Raw genomic sequence first — 13648 nt, 5'->3', positions numbered from 1 at the left:
GTATTCGTAGGGAAAGTAGACAGATATCCCGACGTAAGGGGATGAAATTCTCAAGTTGGACAGGAATTGCACCGGTATCTGAACCGGTAGAGTAAATTTTTGTTAAAAGGCTCGTCAAGAGCCGTACCTACTGTACCAAGTAGGCAGGAAAATCCAAATGTCCAGTAGACCTTGGAGTTGATAACTCAGGTTTTAGTCAGCCAGAGATCCATCCGTGAGATAGGTGGATCCAGTAAAAAGGAATAGAGCAGGTCATGGAGGTCCTAGTTGCTCTACAGAAGAGTAAAGTATTGGTGGAATTTGGTTAAGAAGTGATATCAGGATCCTTTGATTAATACGTAACAAGTATTTTAGAGCCGAATTAATAGCCAGTCTTATCTGTAAGTTTACAGAAGGTGAGGATACAGGAGTTTTTTGCAGCAGATTAGAGGATAATGATTGGATCTAGAGTATGAGAAAAAGGTTTCATACATTGTTTTCTACTAATAGAGATCTGAAAGTAAGAGGTAGTACCTAGTTGCGATAAGGTTCAAAGCCTGCATCCAAGATATTGTGATCAGTTATTGATTAGTTAGTTTTGGTGCCGTGGTGATGTTTGCCCCGGCCAGATAATGAGAAAATCATGGGGTGCACTCTGTGCACAGTATTTGGATATGGGTAATATTAATCAGGAGAAATTTAAGAGAGGTATCTACAGTGGTGATTACAGTCTCCGATCACTGAATGGCCGCAGATATGGAGACTGCCAACCTGGATCTAGTTCCAGTGAAGGTACCAATCAGGGTAATAGTATTGGAAATTGTTCTGGGGCTGGTATAGCCAGAAGTATTGAAAGACAGATATTGCCAGGCTCTAACAGGAGAAGTTGCCCTATTGTGCCAAGTGTGGTAGGTATTATTCTGGGCCCTGCTAGAGGAGCATTATGGGAGGATAATATTATGGACAGTCTAAACCTTTCAAAAGGGATTGCCGATATTCCCTCAGTATAAAAAGATCATTTCTGCAGCCAATAAGTATGCAAGTTAAATTACCGGAAATACCATAGTCTATGGGAGCTCTGTTTAGCGATGGGGCCAGATCAATATGGCTACTTGAGGAAGAAATCAGCCGAGGGGATGTGGTGACAGTTTTAAGCCCACAGATAGACAGTATAACATGTCTCAGTAGGAAGCATGAGCATTATTTACTGTAGTTACAGATTGAATTCCTCTCTGGCATAGTTGACTGGAGATCATCCTAGGGTTGGATTGATTTGACCAGATACAGTGTTGCAGAGTTACTTTTCCTTTGGAGATTGGGTTTATGATTGAGCTCGCTCCAGGAAGGGAGCCTATTTCTCCAGTAAAGTATAAAGAAATACTAATAAGTTAAAGGAGTTAAAGATTAAAATTGCCGGAAATGATAGCGAAGAGGGTCATTCAGCTTAGCGCTTTTCTCATTAAAGTATTTTAGTGTTATTTAAGGACAGGAGATGTCATCATGAAATTATACATGGACACAAGGTAACAGGATAAGATCACAGTACAGAAATAAAATCTCTTAGGAACAGAGAGTTATAAAAAGAAAGAAAAGATACAAAAATTGTGATATTGATTGCAAGGTAAGGTAAGCAATCAAGGAAGGAAGCTGGTGGGAGCAGACAAGCAGCTCATCAATCAAGGAAGGAAGCTGGTGGAAGCAAACAACAAGCTCTCAATTCTCCTAGTCTAGAAGGACCTCAGGAGATTAGAGCATATGGTCGCCTTCACAGTTCCCTGACACAGCAGAAACGTGATCAGGGATAGTCTCGCTTCCAGAATGGATGATCAAAGATAGTCTTGCTTCTCAGGCATATTGAGTGCCTACTGATAAGAAACACAAGTAGATATCGCATCACTGGTATGGAGTAAATTGGATGTCTTCTGCAAAGAAAGTTTAGTTAGTAACACATTTATACACAAAGACAATGAAGAGGTAGAATCAGTGAATTTCAAATTAACCAGAGGAAAATTGCGAGATTCTCGAGATACTTTTGAAAAATTAGCTCCGTGAAATTCGTAAAGCAAGATCGGCTTGAGGAAGATAATACGTGGAAATGCCGAAAGTATCGACAGCATTATTAGAGGCCATGTGAAGTTTTGGACTCTTGTGAAAGAGAAAGATAATGTGGGGATTCGAGAAGATATTGGAATCCAATGTTGACAGATTTTCAGCTATAGAGACTGCCTTCGCAAAACTTGATTGAGCAACAGCCTTTCAAACCAATTTCTTTCATTTTCTGAAACTTAGTTTTTGTAAGACTTTCTTAGAAACCTTCTTACAATGGCTTCCTCTTCTTCCTGCCCTAATGATTTCAATTTAAATGATGTTCCCACAACAGTTAGTGACGCTACAGTTTGGCGTCCATCATTTGTATCCCAGAATCGTCATCTCACAGTTAATGATTCTGTGATGATGAATGATGCTACTGCAGTCATAGTAGCTAAGAATTTTATTACTCCAATGGATGAAATGCTAATGACAGGGAGGTCTGAGGAAGAGGCCATGGATGACTCAATGGCTTTTAGCATTCAGAGTGCTGTTTCTGTTTCAAACATGGCTGATCGTTTGCGTGCTAGAGCAAATAAGGTTCAGCAGCTAACAACTGAAAATTCGTCTCTTCAAAGAAGGCTTCATAAGTCTCAACAGGAAGTTGAGAAACTTAAAGGAGAGAATAACTCCTTGTTGAAACTGGTGAGTTCATACTCCGATGATACACTGAGAAAGCTAAACATGCTGCAGGTCTCTAATGAAAGAATTTTGGAAGACCACGAGANGACTTAGGGCTAGGCTTAAGAGGCGTCGTCCTATTCCTTCAGAGGCTTCCAGAACATAATGTAAATTTTATAGATTTTACAGAACCTGCACCTTCTTTGCAGGTGGAAAAATCTATCTGTATTATGTTCCTTTCATATATTAATAACAGAGCAGGTTAAGTTCCAAAATCTTGATTTGATTCTTACGAGTAAGAGGTTGAATTATATGACATGAAAAGCAAAAGTTTAAAATAGAAATCTTACAAGGAGCTTCTTATGTGAAAGGAACAGTGGGACTTATCAGTAAGGAATAGCTCCGCAACAAGAATCATTAATGTTCTTATGATCACTTTCGATTTCTGAAAGGAAGTAGGAGTAACTTACAATGGATTGGGTGTTCAGTCTCCTTGAACATAGAGAAGTAGGGTGGAGTGTAGGAAATTAAGGATCGATTCAATAAGTCTGTGTATGTTCCGCAGGTGAGAACCAAGTATAGTCTGAAATAAACTTGCAAGGATTTTCACAGCTAAGATCTTGAAATGCTATGAAATACAACTCCCTATGATTTAGATCAAGAAACCCAGGTTAAGTTCCAGTTGAACTCAGCTAAAGGAAGCTTTTAGAAATGGATTACAGTTTAATACTATAATTCACCCCAGACAGATGCTCAACTTAAGAGAATGACTTAAACTTTAGAAGAATTGTTGGGGCATTGTATACTGCAGTTTCAGAGTGTAAGCAGGCGTATACCTCAACCGACAGTTGTCGGATAAACTGAGCCTACTGGGATTACAAATCTCAAATTGTCATCGGTATCTATAATTAAAGTACTTCCAAATGATGCTCAATACGAGGCATAATATAGACCACTCAAGTGTAAAGATGGAACAGGAAGTAGAGTTTATTGGTATCTGGAAGTGTTGTAGAAAATAAAGAAACCTATTGGATTAACTGGTAAAAGTCTCAAGCGACCCAGGATTGGCAGGGAGTTATGCAGATACTAAAAGAATGATCTTCAGTTGGGTAAGAAGGTGTAGTGAAATTTAAGGAAGCAAGGAAGTCAAATCCTAGTTGTATCAGACCCAATGAGATCATAGAAGGTGTGCGAAACAAGCAGTTCAGATTTTGGAATAGGAAGTGTTTAACTTTCAGTGATCTTTGCAGCTTAGTAACCCGAGTAGCAGCAAATGCAGGAGCAGTCCTTCTCCCCCTTCGAGTGACAGGGATGTAAATTTTGAGGACGAAATTTTTATAAGGGGGGTAGATTGTAATAACACAAAACAAAATATCCTAAAATTAGTATTAATTTATTGTAGAGGAAAGACAACTTTGCCCTCACATCTTTTAAATGGGGAAAAGTTGACTTTTTGATCGAGAAAGAATTTAGCAATTTCGCTTGCGCCGTTGCGTAGAGCACGGCGAAACGAGTCCGTAGACACGGAGTAGATCCAAATCGGAGTTGTAACGAAGAAATTACGGCCAAAATACTCACGAGGGCAAAATGGAAATTTGGGAGATCAGTTTTTTTTATTTATATAAAACCTGTTTTCTTCTCCCTCTCTCTCTCTCTCTCCTTCTCTCTCCCTCTCGACAGTTAGAGAAAACCAGTCGGGCAGACACCTTCCAAGCCACCCCAACGCCACCTCAAGCCACCCCGACCCTCCGGACCGGACCCAGCAGCACCGGCCAGCTTCCCGCCATCAACCCCAGCCCATCCGCGCCCCTGCTGCTGTCTGGAGTTGCTGGAAACTGCAGGAAAATGCAGCAGTTTTGGCCGATTTTTCAACCTCAGTTTCTCCCTCATCCGGCCACCAAATCAGTCGTGTGAGGTATCGATTTCTAGCTATTTTTTCGTGCTCTAACTGATGGTGGGCTGGGTTTAGATCGATTTCACCTCTAGGTTGCTTAATTTTCGATTTGAAATCGGCCGAACTTCGGCCGCCGTGATCGGCCATTTCCGGCCACTTTTTGGGGTATGTCCAAGAACAAAAGTGGCTCCAAATGTGGTGTTATACCTAGGATAGGAGTTTGGAGCCGTGGTTTGGAGTTTTTCAGGCGAACCGTATCGCTTTAGACACCCGCCGCTGCCGGCGCGTGTGGCGGCGCGTGGGTGAGGGTACAGTAGTGACTCTGGGTATTTTTGTGATCCTCGTGTTGTCACGAGCGCGTAGATTTCGGATCTCAATTCGGAGTCTGTTTGAGCCCCGAACGGATTTTCCATAGTATGCGATTTCCGGGTGCAGTATCGTTGAACCGATGGATCGCACCCCATTTCTGATATGTTGTTCTACATTGTTTCAGGATCGTGTAGGATTCGACGGATTGCGAATCGGAGTCCCAGATACTCCGAAATCGCAAACCCTGGGGCTAGGGTTTGGAATTTAAGCGATAACGCAGTTTTGGCTAATCCGACCGTCCATTTCGGACCAAACTCGCAGGACATGGGTTTTACACAGTAAGGAACCTCTAGAGAATCCCAGGCCATCGGAGATCGTGGACCCCAAGGGGTTCCGGACAGGCCGGTCTAGCAGGTTATCGCTTAGTAAGGTTTCAGGTCTTTTATGGCCGTTCTAATTATCTGAAATGCTACAGTGAGTATAGGGTTGACTTTAAAAGGAGTGCACGTATTTCTAGGAGTTGGGGACAGGGTATTTAATTTAATGTATTTATTGAGCAGTTTAGTAATTCATTATTTATGGTTAAACAGGCAGCAGAGGCCAAACTGAGCCACAGGAGGGACCTTCAAGAGGTCCAGCTAGATCGGACCAGCAGTGAGTGGACCTTTCTTTTCTAAATGATTTTTGGACAGCAGACTTTGAGATTTATGATTCAGAAATAGCTAGCTCAGATTTTATCAGAATACAAAGGATATCAGATTTCAGAGAATTATCAGATAATTATTTTTAGACCACCATGAATTATAGAAAGCAGAGTTTGAGTTTTCTATCAGATAAAAAGGTCAACTCAGTTATAGAGTGAATAAAGATTCAGTGATTCATCAGATCTTTCAGGAATATTAAGATTGAGTTATTCTTCAGATCAGCACAGTTATAGATTGATTACAGATTCAGTTATTCCTCAGATCTTTCAGAAATATTATTATATTATTATATTACATTTTCTCAGCAGTTATATTTTCTTAAACCACTGTGGGTACCCAGTTACAGAAACAGGTTGCCGTCAAATAAAACGATGTCTACGGACATCCAGGTTGCCTTCGGTTTATGTTGCCTTCGGTTTATGTTGCCTTCGGATATGATGATGTCTATAGACATCCAGTTTACTTACAGTTCAGTCAGTGCACTTGACATTTGCCTCATGAGTTTTGGGGACGCCCGGACCGTGAGTGCCAAGATTGCGGATCAGGCTGACTACGGTCTCCTGATACCTGCCAGGATTGCGGATCAGGCTGACTACGATCTCCTGAATCCTGCCAGTTTGCGGCTCGAATACACTATGTGTCGCCGAGACCTGCCAGGGGAATTGACGGATTTACCGAGGAATTGACGGATACCAGGAATTGACGGATACCAGGAATTGACGGAATTAAAAGGGTACACCCAGTTGGTAACTTTAGAGGAATTTCTGTGCAATTATGCAAATATTGATTTCAGTGATTTTACTTGAGTTTCTTAATATCGAGCAGCTTTTACATCTGAGTAAATATATATATCTATATATATATGTTTACCTAAATGCTTTGGACTTATCATAACTAAAGTACAGTTTACAGATGCAGTTTTAAGATTATTATTTTTACAGTGGGGGTTATTATGTTCATAAACTGTTTGAGAACTCTATTTTGGTCCACTCACACTTTTAAATGTTTTGCGCCCCCCAGGCAGTAGACGTGCACAGGAATCCACCACCAGGCCTTCTCCAGCTCCCACGCTACTTACAAGATGTAGGATTGGTTGTAAGCTACTTAAAGTCTTGTAAATAATTAGTAACTGCTCTGATATCTGGTTGGATTAGATAACCAGAACTGGTGAATATTTAGTTACCCTATTCTGGCAGTTGGTGTGGTTTTAGTTGATTGTTTGACATGTGAAAAATTTGGGTTTAGTCAAATTACAGGGGAGACTCTGCCGAATTTTCGGCAGGAGTCCAGAGAAAGTTTAAACCGTATTTATTAGCAGGAAGGGTAAAGAGGTCATTGTGCCCGACATTTGCCAGGTGTCGGACACGCACAGGGCTTGGCTCGAATTCCAAAGTGGAAATTGGGTCGGGTCGTGTCAGCTGGAGCAATGTGGATGGATTATATTTAGAATCATTAGTCTTATAATTTATTTAGTCTAGAATATTTTAATTTAATATGTATTATTTAAGACTTGAAGACCAATTGAGCTTGTTGATCATACATGTATGATATTAAAATATGGATATTAAAATAGTATGTTTAATATAATTTTGATAATGTTTATCAAAATATCTTAATTATAAAAAATGAAGGGAAAAAAAATTGTTTTCAAGAATTCAATCAAACAATTTTCAAATTTTAAAGATTCAAAAACAATTTTCAAGTTGCATACCAAACAAATTTTTGAATCTTAAAAAATGGATTTGAGAACTCCTTGTTTTTAAGAAAAATAACAAATTTTGAGTTCCCTACTTGGATAGGATACCAAAAAAGCCCTAAATCTTTCATAAGGATCCGATAAAACAAGATTTTCCTGGACTCCTTTCTAAAATCAGAATTATCCCCTCTTTCTAATTGGTTGGAGGTCCAAAATATTTGTTGCAAAAACTGCATCAATCCTTTATTTGAATGAATGCGTTAATTAATTTAATTAATTAATCTGCTTCAAAAAGAGAGAATAAATACACAAGGGATTCAAGCATTAGGAAAAATTGTAGCAAATGATGACAATTGAAGGTTAGTACAAGTGTAGATAAGGGCAAAGTTCATACCTTGAAATGCAATATGATTCAAAGACTCCCAAATTATAAAGAAATTTGGGCTAGTGCGAGTGCGCTGTCAAATGGAACCTTAAAAATGAAGTCACCTCTGAAGAGTCCTAGTTCGCAATGAAAAGTAAGAATTAGGGGCAGAATTAGAATTGTAAAGTTAGGGGGGCCAAAGTAGAAAATATAAGTATATAAAATACCTAAGTCTTTAATAATTACATGTTTAGAGTAAAATATTTCTATCTTAGTCATGTCTAATTTGTTTTAGAGGGAACTTTAACTTAAATTATAAATAGTTTATTACAAATTCTATATGTTATATATAATATACAGTCCCGATCTCTTGGACCACAGGAGTCCAAGAGATTGTGGTCACCCACCGTTGGATATTAATCAAATGGTTCAAAATGATATATATAAATGCAATATGACATAAATGATTATTACCCGATTCAAGTCATAAATGAGTGAACCGTTGAATTTACATCCAACGGTAAGTGACCATAAATCTCTTGGATTACAGGAATCCAAGAGATCAGGACTGATATAATATAATCGAGAAGAGATAAAAAATTTGGAGGGGCAGCGACAAATATTTTGATGCTGTGTAGGATGGTCAGCTTCGGCTTAAGAGTGATAAAGACAAGTATTTACACGATTAACGAACCCAAATATTTTGATGCTGTGTAGGATGGTCAACTTCGGCTTTAGAGTGACAACGACAAGTATTTACACGATTAACGTAGGATGGTTCATCGGCTTTAGAGTGATAACGACAAGTATTTACACGATTAACGTAGGATGGTCAGCTTCGGCTTTACCGTGATGACGACACGTGGATGTAATAAGTTTGTCTCTATATGTTTCTGCAGAGCCTCTCCATAAGTTTTTCTGCCGGTAGAAAAACGCCGGTGATCGACCCAATTATAAATTCAAAAAGTCCACTTTGGACTTCGTGAAAGTCCACTTTTTCTCTAATCCCTCTCTCGCTCTCACTATAATAACCTTTTCACTCTCGATATCTACATATACCCTTCCCCTCCAAGAGCTAGCTAGCTAAGAACAAATCATTCAGTTTCATAATTTCTGAAGAGATGGTTAGGATTGTGAAAGTGTTGACAAAGACCGATGTCTCTCAAAGACTTGGAGTGACCACGGAAATGCTGAATGAGCTGCCTCCTTACAATCGAGAGCATGATGTGCCAGTCAGAGTTCTAGACGATACAGGTATGATTTACGAGTTCAAATTATCTGTCAGGGCTGAGGGAGCTTTAAAGCCTGTTTTCCAATACCAAGAATGGAGAGCCTTTGTCAATCGCAGAAACATTAAAGCTGGGGACAGAATCTATTTCTGGGAGGAGGCAAGCGTGGCTTATCAAACTGAATATCGAATTGCACTGCTTAGAACTTTTGTGTAGAAGGCTAGAACTTTTGTGTCGAATTCCTGTGTACACGGTGTCTGAACTTCACTTTTGTAATGAATAAGCTTCAGTTCATATTAAATATCATAAAGGTGTTGGATACCAATGTTGCTCCCATCCTCATCATTGTAACTATGGAGAGAGAGAGAATTGAACCTATAATTTGAAGCCATGACTATAATTGACATGTACAATTCAATTCTATTGTGCTGCGAGAATAAATAACTGTAAAATGAAGGAGCTAAGTGTTTGGTTATCTGTGTATTTGTAAAACATTTTCTTCCTTCTCATATGGTTGTTCCACAGCGTCCCTCTCTGTCTCTCTCTCTCTCTCTCTCTCTCTCTCTCTCTGTCTCTCTCTCTCCACCCCACCCAAAATCCTCGTGTCGATCCAGATTGGGTTTAGGTTCTCAGAGGAGCATTTACCACTCCAGTAGAAATCAGGTCTTGTCTCCGAATCTAAAACATCAATTTCCAGTTTAGTTCTGCACGTATGCCACTTTTAAGGTACATGCGGGGCCAGTTTCTTCCATACATGAGCAACCAATCGTTGGCTTTTAGAGATGAGTTTTAAGGCAAGCGTTGGCTTCCGAACAACAGACGGTCAAATGAATAAAAAAGAAAGGTAGGTGTGGCCTGAATGAAGTTTTTATATAGAGATATTTAGTGATATATTCATTCTTAGTACTAATATTATAGATAAATTCTATAACATTGAATTTCTATAAATAAACTAAAAAATGACAGCTGACCTTATTGAATTTAATATTATTTATTAAATTACTTTGATACCCTATTGAGTGTTTTGGGTATTTTTATGAGATTTTGAGGTTGGGCTTGTTTTAAGAAATTGATGACAGTTTTGTAATTTATAAGAAGTTAAAAGCCGGGTGTGTTTCTAAAGTTCATTTCATATGAGGTATTTTTATAATTTGAGCCCTGAGTATAACACCACTATTCATAGAGGGAGAGAGAGGGGTTTAGGGTTTCATCTTTTTATTATTATTATTATTATTATTATTATCTTTTGATTTTATTCCCATGCAACTATTCATCTTTTTATTATCACCGCGTACGTGGCAACTTTTTGTTGTAAACGTTTTTGTGAGGAGTGCTTTTTGGTTAAAGTTTATCTACAACTTTTCTTTAGTGCACATTCATGTAGATTGGCTGCCTCTACCCAATTTGCCTATAAATAAGGCATAATCCTGCCTTTGCATAGACACCTCCAGATGAGAGAAGAATGAGAGTTAGGCAGAGTGGAATGAGAAAAAAAGAGAGAAAAATCAATGAGTTACATATATTGTAAACACTAAAGTTGTAGCCCTATTATTTTACATAGTGGAAAAGTTACTGCTGCTGTTCTTCGAGGACGTAGGCATAGCCGATCCTTGTTAAATGCTGTGTCTCATCTACTTTACATGCAGCTCAATATTTTAGCACATATTCCATTCATTTTATAACACTTTTGTAATTTTTTTGTTTTCTCTCAACATGCTAAACTGTAGAGCAAAATGCAATTAGAGATTCCATGCCAGTGCCAACAACTAATACATAAATCTTCACAGGAAGATTACCTCAATTAGTTTTTGAACTTGTAATACCATGTAGTATTTTTAAGAGAAAAAAAAAAGCTTAATGGAGATAGCCCATTCCAAAGTTGAAAGCAGAGCCCACTCCTCAAGCCTAGTCAAGCTGACGTGGGTTCAATAAGAGGAGGGTGAGAGCCCAAAATATGAAAACCGAAACAATTAAGAGAGACCCCAACCGGCAAAGAGCATCCGCTGCCACATTTTGTTCTCCAAATACATGGCTAATATTGCCCCTCCAGTTTTGCATTTAAATTTTTTTGAAGAAGTAGTTCATCTACTTGTTCCTCATCATGGCATCTTGTAGTTTTACAATCTTCTCCTACTTTCTGTTCCCCTAACACAAATTTCTGAGCATCCATGCCATACAACAACCGGAGCCCACAACTCTTCACCTGATTTTGGAAATCCTTAACGAGTCTCTTAAAATCATCCACTTTGTTGAAGTCAAAAGAGGCCTCAGTGGCATTAAGATATATAGCCAGTGTAGTCTACTCCCCCTACAAGTTCAAAGGCACTATACCATACAACCAACCAAGTGATCCGAATTGAAATTGTAGTCATTGCTTTCTCCGTGGTTGGTTTCATCACAACACACAACATACATACGATTCGAATTCACAGCTTTCACCATTATTTGCTTTGAAATTGAATTTACATCCAAACCCTAAACTCCCTTTAACATTATAGTTGTCAAATCCAACAAGGGATAGAGCGAAACCCAAGAAAACCAATCTGGAGGAAGCTTGATATTTATTCTGATCCAATTTTAGGCAATTAGAGAAAATACGTTCCAGGTTAAGCCCTGGAAACAAATTATATCCATCCAACCCATGTGTTGAGTGCAGTCCTGGGCCCTGACACTGTGTTAAGCGGCGTGCAGCCACGTGCTTTAAGAGAATATAGCTTTAATGGGAGCTCTGGTAAAGATTGAAGGCTCTTGCAGACATCAGTTCAATTCTAATGCGACCGAAGAGACAGTCAATTGATGAGGGCAGCTCTTTAACAGGTGTTCCCTTTAATGAAAAATCTTCATATCTTTCATAGGCTCCAAGATTTCTGGGAAGTCTTCAAATTCATAACACCCACTGAGATCAAGTGTAAGAGATTCCAACTTACAAATGCTTGTTGGGAGACTCGTAAACTTTTTGCAATTTTTCAGTTCAATTTTAATGAGACCGAAGAGACATTCAATTGATGAGAGTAGCTCTTTAACCGCTGTTCCTTTTAATGATAGAAACTTCATGTCTTTCATAGGCTCCAAAATTTCTGGAAAGTCTTCAAATTCAGAGCAACCAGTGAGATCAAGTTCGGGAAGAGATTTCAATTTACAAATGGTGGGAGGGAGATGCGCTAACCTTTTGCAATTTGTCAGTTCAATTGTCATGAGACCAAAAAGGCATTCGATTGATGAGGGTAGCTCTTTAATGGCTGTTCCTTTCAACGACAGAATGTTTAGATGTCCCATAGGCTCCAATATTTCTGGGAAGTCTTCAAATTCAGAGCAACCAGTGAGATCAAGTTCGTGAAGAGATTTTAACTTGGGAGACACACAAACCTTTCGCAATTTGTTAGTTTAATCCTGATGAGACCAAACAGACATTCGATTGATGGAGGCAGCTCTTTAACAGAGGTTCCTTTTAAACTAAGATAATTCAAATCTTCCTTAGCTCCAAGATTTCTGGGTAGTATTCAAATTCAGAGCAACCCAAGAGATCAAGGTCGTAAAGAGATTTCAACTTACAAATGCTCATTGGGGGACACACGAACCGTTTGCAATTGATCAAATGAAGTATGAAGAGATTAAAGAGAAATTTGATTGATGAGGGTAGCTCTTTAACATTTGTTCCTATCAAGGATAGAAATATCCGGCACTCCCATGGGCTCCAAGATTTCTGGGAAGTACTTGAATTTGAGCAACCACCGAGATCAATATTTATAAGAATTTTATACTCGATTGATGAGGGCAATACTTCTATTTTTGCCCTTATCATTTCTAACAATGTTAGATACCATGGAAGCTCCGAAAACTTGCCAAGACATGAGCAGCCCTCTAGACTGAAACTGGAGGAGGGTAGTTTCAGCTTACAGCTGCTGCTTGGGAGATTCCTAAGGTCATTACAAAATCGAATATCCAAGTAAGAAATCTTTTCGTGAGACCAAACTGATGAAGGCAATTCCTTTATTGCAATTCTAGACAAATTTAAGAATTCAATGTTGCTTGGCATCAGAGGAAGATATTTGAGATTCGAGCATTCTCCCAGATCAAGATGAGTAAGCTTGTAAAGACACTGAAAATACGAAGATATACAGCCAAAAAGATTTATATGCACCAATTTTCGACTTTGAGAGAGATCTGGGACTTTAGTAAGATGAGTAGAGAAACTAAGATCCATCACTTTTAAGTTCTCAAGATTCTGTCATAAATAAAGAGAAATGACAAGACTTAATAACTTAAGACAGAAGAAATAATCACACTAAATTTTATATAATAAGCGAAATAATCATATGCCTGGTCTCTATTCCAAAGTTGCTCAACTTTGCTGCCTTGCATTCGAAGCTCAACAAGATTTTCTGGAAAAAAATTTGATGGCATAGATTTCAAAGGATATTCTTGCCAGGAAAGATAACAAAGAGAATTGGGAAGAGAAACTTTTAATTGGCAATGGTTGCCAAAGCTAGAATCGCCGAGATTGAGTAAACATAGATTAGACATCTTTTTGAAGTCTGCACAATCCAAGTGTGGTTCTCCAATCTTAGATCTGTTAAAGAATATGGCTCAAACGGTTTCAGTTCCCTGACCATAAGAGCAAAGTATAAATGATAATAAATGATAATGCAATATACAAAAAAGTTTAATCAAAACTACATTTGTATGTATCTGACACATGAGTTTGTTCCTAGGTGTCTTATCATAGAAAATTCACAAAAATGTTAATTTTCTTGATAATGCAAT

General features: G+C 38.6%; 1 long non-coding RNA gene and 1 pseudogene across 1 annotated transcript; one reads left to right on the top strand and one right to left on the bottom strand.

Annotated features, from left to right (window-relative positions):
• Positions 1-4518: 4518 nt before the first annotated feature.
• On the top strand, positions 4519-7134 carry LOC117638106. Its single transcript, XR_004587268.1, has 3 exons — positions 4519-4603; positions 5482-5545; positions 6616-7134. It is a non-coding gene; the product is annotated as an uncharacterized LOC117638106 (long non-coding RNA).
• A 4576-nt stretch (positions 7135-11710) lies between these two features.
• Positions 11711-13648, bottom strand: part of LOC117638494 — a 5673-nt pseudogene continuing 3735 nt past the window's right edge.

This window comes from Prunus dulcis, chromosome 8 (genome assembly GCF_902201215.1).
Source record: "Prunus dulcis chromosome 8, ALMONDv2, whole genome shotgun sequence".
Lineage (NCBI taxonomy): Eukaryota > Viridiplantae > Streptophyta > Magnoliopsida > Rosales > Rosaceae > Prunus > Prunus dulcis.
This window is presented reverse-complemented; position numbering and strand designations above follow the sequence as displayed.